At 48.7% G+C, this 7,464-nt stretch overlaps 1 long non-coding RNA gene across 1 annotated transcript; it reads right to left on the bottom strand.

The window, feature by feature from the left end:
* Nucleotides 1–1,223: 1,223 nt before the first annotated feature.
* On the bottom strand, nucleotides 1,224–4,689 carry LOC141726928 (uncharacterized). Its single transcript, XR_012577890.1, has 2 exons — nucleotides 3,835–4,689; nucleotides 1,224–1,424 (listed from the first exon to the last, which is right to left on the bottom strand). It is a non-coding gene; the product is annotated as an uncharacterized LOC141726928 (long non-coding RNA).
* Between the last annotated feature and the right edge of the window lie 2,775 nt (nucleotides 4,690–7,464).

The raw sequence follows: 7,464 nt of genomic DNA, 5'->3' as shown, positions 1-7,464 counted from the left end.
GACTGTGAGATGTGTGCTGCCATCAAGCAGGCCAAGTGAGTGAAGCCCCTGTGGTACAGTGGGCGGTGGTCCAAGTACAAGTATGGGGAGGCCTGGCAGATTGACTACATCACACTGCCCCAGACACGCCAGGGCAAGCGCTACGTGCTGACCATGGTGGAAGCCACCACCGGATGGTGGAAAATCTACCCTCTATCTCATGCTACAGCCCAGAACACCATCCTGGGCCTTGAAAAGCAGGTCCTTTTGAGGCATGGTACCCCTGAGAGAATTGAGTCAGACAATGGGACTCATGTCATGAACAGCCTTATCAACACCTGGGCTGGGGAACATGGCATTGAGTGGGTGTACCATATCCCCAACCATGCACCAGCTGCAGGAAAAGTGGAGAGGTACAATGGACTGCTAAAAACCCAGTTGAAAGTTTTGGGTGGGGGATCTTTCAAAAACTGGGAGCAGCATTTAGCAAAGGTTACTTGGTTAGTTAACACTCAAGGTTCCACCAACCGAGCAGGTCCTGCCCAGTCTGAGTCCCTGAATATAACAGATGGAGATAAAGTCCCAGTGGCACATGTCAGAGGTTTGCTAGGGAAGTCCGTGTGGATCAATTCTGCCTTGAGTACAGACAAACCCAGTCTTGGGGTTGACTTTGCTCAGGGACCAAGTTGCACATGGTGGATAATGCAAAGAGATGGAACAACATAATGTGTACCTCAGGGAGATCTGATTGTGGAGTGAGAATGATATGCAAATATCACTGTTCATTGGATGTTACTGCCATTGTCTGTACATTAAACCATACATGCATGAGAAAGAAGGAAATGTGTAAGTGTCAAAGGTCTGAGCAAGGGGAAGATGGAGAAGGAAATGTGCAAGTGTCGAATATCTGAGCAAGTGATAGATGGAGCTTTGAGTGAGTAAAGTGAAAGGGGGGAATCCTGCAGCTCTGTAGTATAGGGCCTGGATTCAGTGGTCCGTTGTGGCGACGTGATGAGGGCATGATGGGTATTGCTTGTAAATTTTGGGGGAACAGATGGAAATCTTGTGTGAATAAATGCATGATGTGTGGTAGTATGTTGATGCTACGGGGATAAGAAGTGGAATGGTTTTGCCCTGGTTTAGGGCAAAATTGGTAGAGAATTTCCAAAGGAGGGCCCCTCCACAAAGCAAACCTACACAGCCTCTCCCCCCAACCGGTTCGGGAAGAATTCCTGAGAGAGAAGTGGAAAAAAAACATATTTATTTAACAGGCAAAGCACCCCCTGGCACACAAAATGAACAATACCGGATGACACCACTCTGAAAAAGATGACAAATTCAGAAAGTCTCTCTCGTGGGTGGTTGCTCTGTTATCAGTCCCTCCGGCGCTGGAGCAGCTGCTGCAGGCCACAAGGTGCAAACTCTCGGTGTTCCCCCGTCCCTGTCTGGAACAGGTTCGAGATGGTCAAAAAAAAAAAAAAAGGAAGGAGAAACAGTCCAGGAAGAAATTTGGACTGTTTAGGTAAACTAGCTAATGAGCAGAAGCAAGAGCAAGCGGAAGCAAGAGCAAGCAGAAGCGAAGCAGAAGCAAGAGCGAGAGAGCAAAGCAAAAAGCAAAAGCAAAATAGCAAAAAATCAAAAGCACCACTATGTACTGCCTGTCTCTGTGTCCCACCAGGCTGATAAGAAAACTCAAACAAAACTTTCACTCTTCAGAGTCAGGGTTGAAGGCACAGAACATAATATCCAGCATAAACAGAACACATGAATGGGGATATGTTACAGGGCTTGCAAGGGTTTTTCAGGGTGAAGAGAGAGGCGAGAATGTTGACCTCATGTTCAGAAGGCTTGATTTATTATTTTATGATATATATTACATTATAACTACACTAAAAAGAAATAGAAGAAAAAGTTCTCAGAAACTAACTAAGCTAAGAATAGAAAAGGAATGAATAAACAAAGGCCTGTGTCTCAGCACAGAGTGAGACCCAGCTCTGCCGTGAGTGGTCAGTAAATGCAAACATTCACCCAAGACAAATCACGCATCCACCTGTTGCATTCCACAGCAGCAGATAACCATTGTTTACATTTTGTTGCTGAGGCCACAGCTTCACAGAAGAGGGAAAAATCCTAACGAAAGGATTTTTATGAAAAGATGTCTGTGACATATCACCCTTTTTTATTTAATTAAATTAGAAAGAAAAATGTTTGTAATTTTCTCTGCTGGGCACATGCAGAGGAAAGAACAAACACCTGACAGGTTATCTGTTGCCAATACAAATCTCAATCAAGTGCTGGTGTGGAATGAACAGGGAATTTCTTCACCTGTAGAACATGCAATACCAACATATCACTAAAACGATCTTACAATCTAAGAAAATGCAAAAAACAGTGCAAAGAAAATTCAAGTCCAAGCAGCTGAGCTTCAGGAAAAGTCCATGGACTGAAGATGTTCCTCTTGGACATATCTGAAAGTCCTTTTTGGTCCTGAAACCAGCTTGCTGCAGAGAAGTCCATCAATAGTTATCAAAAGCCATTGACAGTCATCAAACAATTTCAAACAATTTGAAAAAAGTTCTGGAATGTCCTTTTTTGGCCCTTCAATGCTTCAGAGCTGCTGCCAGCTATTTCAAGTCTTTTTATTTACTTAAAAATTTTTTGGGTTTTTTTTTTTTTTTAGTGATCGAAAAGAGCAGCAGAGCAGAGCCAGAGAAAGGCCCTGGGGGGCCCTGGCCCATGGACGGACCAGGAACCCCAGTTCTGGCCCACAAAAGGCAGGTCAGGACCGGTAGGGGAATGCAAAACCCCCAAAGCCATCAGGAGGCTGGGCGGTGGCCCTGGCCGAGGGACCTGTGCCCAACAGCCCAGGCCCAGCCCATGAGGCAGGCTCTGCATTCCCACAGGCCTGCACCCTGCTGCCAGTAAAATCGCAGCATGGGTGGTGAAACGCTTCCTTTCCCCAAAATCACTGAGGCATGCCAGCAGTGAGTGAATAGAAGCAGCCCCAAAAGCCCTCATCTCCGGTCTAGGAATGTTTCTTCCCTGAAATAAACAGGGTCAGGAGACTTCTTCTCCTTTTTAATGCCTTTATTAAAAGTGATCAGCTCAGGATTGGGCGGCTCGGCAGGGCTGCAGTCCCCGTCGCGTCTCCCAGGGTGACTCAGAGGAGGAGGACATGCGCAGCTCTGTCCACCAGGGGCAGAGCTGGGGACTCCGGTCCTCGTGGGAGCCTTTAGGGCATGGTGTCCCCGTCAGATCTTGGTTTCCCTGGTTCTGTCCTGCCCGGTCCCGGCGTCGGGACGACTCTCTGCTCAGGGCGAGAGGGGCTCTGCATCTCTGCAGGCTCAGCACTTGGCTCCTCACGTCCGGACATCACTTTAGTCTCCCAACTCTTAGGCGGCTCGTTGTTTTTAGGGTTTTCTCGTTGCATTTTGGAGCTGGGGTCCCAAAAGCATGCTGGTCTTGGAGTCACTTTGCATAACCCCCCCCCCACCCTCTCAGGTGTCTTCACTATGGTAGGAACTTTAGCCTCGGAGAAGGGCCATCACCCCACCCCAGCCAGGGCCTTTACTAATACAAAAGGAGCGATAAGCTACAACGACCCGTGATTACAATAACAAAGCATGCAGAATCCTGGCAGGGACAGAGATCTGGCTGCCTTTTTGTAACTTTTTCTTACAAAAAAATATTAACCGAATTTTTGTTCATAACATTCCCCACAGCAATCAAGCCATGATCTCTTCCTGCTGTTCCCTCTGCCTCTGCAATGCAAATGTCAACACGTGTGTCTCCCATCTGCCTCATGGTACCACCCCCTCCGGGCTGGGGACCAAAGGCAGAACTTTTGGGACCCACCTGCGCCTCGCCGCTGGGGCGCACGAGGGGCGGCAGAGATGGCAACCTCCAAGGGGCAGCAACTGACCAAACACTCCCCAACCCACCGAGAATGCTGATCTTGAAAGCCGGCAGACGGGCTGCACCCACAGCCAGCTGGCAAGCCACGCCTCCTCAGAAGGAGAGACCGGCGCCCTCTTCCCCTGTCCCAGCTTCCCCCCGCAGGCGCAGCCCCGGGACAACCCGAAAAACGCCGGGGGGAAGCCACGCTGGATACAGGAGCTGCCGCAGGCTACCCTGAGGGTCCCACAGGTTCGGCGCTGTCTTCAGCCTCATCCCAAACAGGCACTTGCTTGGCTTGAGGCGGCGGGGATGCGCGGGAACACACTGCTGCTGTCTCGCCTGGCTCCGGGAGTGGCAGCAGGCACGGCACGGGGTTGGCAGCGTCTTCTGCCCCTGGCTCTAGACTCAGCTGCAGAGATGCAGTTGCAGAAGTCGGCAGAGTGCGCACGGGAGGCGGCGGAGCCGGCACGGGCAGCAGTGAAACAGCCAGGAGGGACGGAGGCGGAGGATCACTGTTGCTTAGCAACAGCGGTTAAGCTGCAGGGAGAGGTGTTTCTGAGCTCTCAGGCGCAGGCGGGGAAGCCGGGAGAGGCACGGGCGGGACCGCCCGGGGAGGTGGCTTCAGAGCGGGTCTGGGAGGCGGCCCCGCAGGCCCGGTAAGGGGGGCCTCGGAGACCGGTGCCGCCCCCATCTCTGAGCGGGGTGGGGGTCCAAGAGGCCGGCTGTGGAGGGGCCTGCAGGGCTGCCAGGGGCGGCGCACGCGGCGCTGGCTGGGGCGGTGCCACCTACTCCCATCGCCCCAGAGAGAGAGAAGGGGGGAAAAAGACCGCTCCAACTGAGCACGCTCCGAAGACGCAGAGAAAAAAACTTCTTCGGCTCGCCGCGAAACTTTGCCCCCCCAGTGCGATTCAGGGGGGCTGGAAAGCAGCAAATCATCCCCCAAAGGGTCTTCTCCTGCTGGAGATGGGGGGAACGTAGCTTGTCCATTGCAGTTAGCAATCCAGGGAAAAACAGCTGCTCTCCATTTCAAGATAGAAAAGAGTACACAGAAGAAGACTGGGTAAACGCGGGGGTGTCCCACACCACGGTCCCAAACGAATTGGAAAATGGATTCCATGCACTCCCATACGAAAACATCAAAGGCATATAGCACATTCTTAAAGAACCCAAAACGCTTTGCCCATCGAAAAAAGTCATAGAAATCTGTCTCCAACAGGAGAATTCCGTCCTCTTCACCCCATTTTTGCCAGAGGGCAATAAGTTTCTCCTCTGAAGGAGAAAAATGAACCTCATCCTCTAGGGAGGACGTCCCCCATATCAGCAGCCACAAACTACGAAGGGCTGCATCTTCAGGAAGGGAAAAGCCAACAGTACCTTTTGAAAGAGTCCAGCATGCTCTGGCCAGCTCCATGGTGCTGCTAGGCTGTCCCAACATCTTCCTAGAGGCTTTTCACAAGGTTCTCTTTGTGGTCAGCCTTGCTGTGAACTCTGTCCAAATTAGGATCTTCAGTTCTTCAGCTCCTGGCTAGAATCCACTTCTGTGGTCACTTGTGAAGCAACCATCAATGCCACACATTCGGGGTTTAGCCAGTGCAGCACTTGCTCCTCTGGGGTCTGTCCTGGGTTGACTATATGATGCTTTTATCCCCAATCGTCTCATTCTGTTTATGTTGAATAATAATAAGTTTTGTACCTTTAAGAGTGTTACAGAGAGTGAAGGGGGAGAGAGAAGAAGCGCGCAGTTTGTTTTTCAGACACTGCACTCCACTCCTCCACATTCCTGCTCCTGACTGTGTTGTCTGCGGACAGACAGCGGGACAGAGAGCTCTTCTTTTGCTTTTTAGTTAGTGTTAGCTAGCTGAGGCAAAGAAGTTCCCTGGACTGTTTTTTCCCTTTTTCTTTGGACCTCTTGGAACTGCTCTGGACTGAACACCCAGGAGAGCACCGGCAGCTGCAGCTGTGGCCCACCGGGCCGGCCCTGGCCTGCGACAATTCCAGCACTGAGAGACTGATCAGAGACTGAGTGAGCTGCTGCTTGAACCCGGGGTTTTCTCAGTTTGTCATCTCTTTTAGAGTGGCAAGGGGTCTCATTGTTTTGATACTGTTTTGGTCGTATTGTTTAATAAACAGGGGGTTTTTTTCCACCTTTCTCCAAGGAGGTATTTTTCTTTCCTCCCGGACCAGTTGAGGGGGGAGGGGCCGATTGGATCTGCTTTTCCCACCGGAGCTCCTTTGGGGGGATTCTTCCCCAAACTTGCTCTAAACCTGGACAGGTCTCATCAAATTATTTTGCTCTTCCAACAAAGGGTCACCAGTTCTTACAGGGCTTGCAAGGGTTTTTCTGGGTGAAGAGAGAGGCGAGAATGTTGACCTCCTCTTCAGAAGGCTTGATTTATTATTTTATGATATATATTACATTATAACTATACTAAAAAGAAATAGAAGGAAAAGTTTCACAGACATCTTTTGTGAAAAATCCTTTCTTTAGGATTTTTCCCCTTTCTGAGAAACTGTGACCTCAGCAACAAAATGTAAACAATGGTGCTGTGGAATGCAACAGGTGCGTCCGTGATTGATCTTGGGTGAATGTTTGCATTTACTGACCACTCACGGCAGAGCTGTTCTTTCTTTCGGCCTAGACACAGAACTTTGTTGATTCTTTTCCTTTTCTATTCTTAGCTTAGCAAGCTTCTGAGAATTTCTCTCTCTATTCCTATTAGTATGGTTATAATGCTCCACACCTGCCTCTAAAGCCCCTAACCCAGTTCCCGAGTGGCCAAATGACCAGAAGTCCCACCTGGCGGAAGGGCCCAGGAAGGTCAAGGGGTATTTAAGGCTGAATACAAGGGAAGCATATGTCTTGACCCTATTTCCTCTTGGAATTTCTATCTGAATGCCACTGTAATCTGGGAATTTATATCTATATGTGTGATTTCTATATCTTTTCTATCGTCTTCTCTTTCTTTTTCTTCTAATTCCCTCTTTTTGGAATTTTTGAGTAACTTAAAATCGAACAGGCTTAGAGTTTGCTAAGTTAAATTGGCCAAGTGAATGCTTTAAGAAGTGTTTCATGTTGATTGAATGCTGCTCTAAATCTTGCCAAGACGTCTTTGATATTTTTAAGTTGCCAGGAAAGTTCTTTTTGCTGTTTTGACCTCTTGAAAATATCTTATCAGTAGTTCTCTCACTTGTCGAACTGGGAGTACAAGAACAACTGTAAGCTCTTTTAAGTGTCTTGTCGAGTGAGGTTGTTTGGGGCCTTACAAGTCCTTACTCAAAAGCTAGCTCCACACTGCTGCTCTGTGGCTTATTACTCAACTGAACTATATCCTGTATAAGCAGGGAATAATTCCCATGCCAACATGACAGCAATAACAGCAATTATCATGAAGAGGACCAAACCATTGGTTCTGTGTCACCCAATCACTGTGTCCCCTACATGAAATAGAACTGATTCTTAAAACATATGCTACACAAACATTGTCCCCACAAAAAGCACATAGTTATGAACTAAAAAAATTTAAACCTGACAATATTACTTTGAAAAGATAAATTGTTTTGAATTTCGGCAACTTTATTCCCTCTTCC

Source organism: Zonotrichia albicollis, chromosome W, assembly GCF_047830755.1.
Source record: "Zonotrichia albicollis isolate bZonAlb1 chromosome W, bZonAlb1.hap1, whole genome shotgun sequence".
NCBI lineage: Eukaryota > Metazoa > Chordata > Aves > Passeriformes > Passerellidae > Zonotrichia > Zonotrichia albicollis.
The sequence above is the reverse complement of the archived record's forward strand: the minus strand, read 5'-3'. Positions and strand labels throughout refer to the sequence as shown.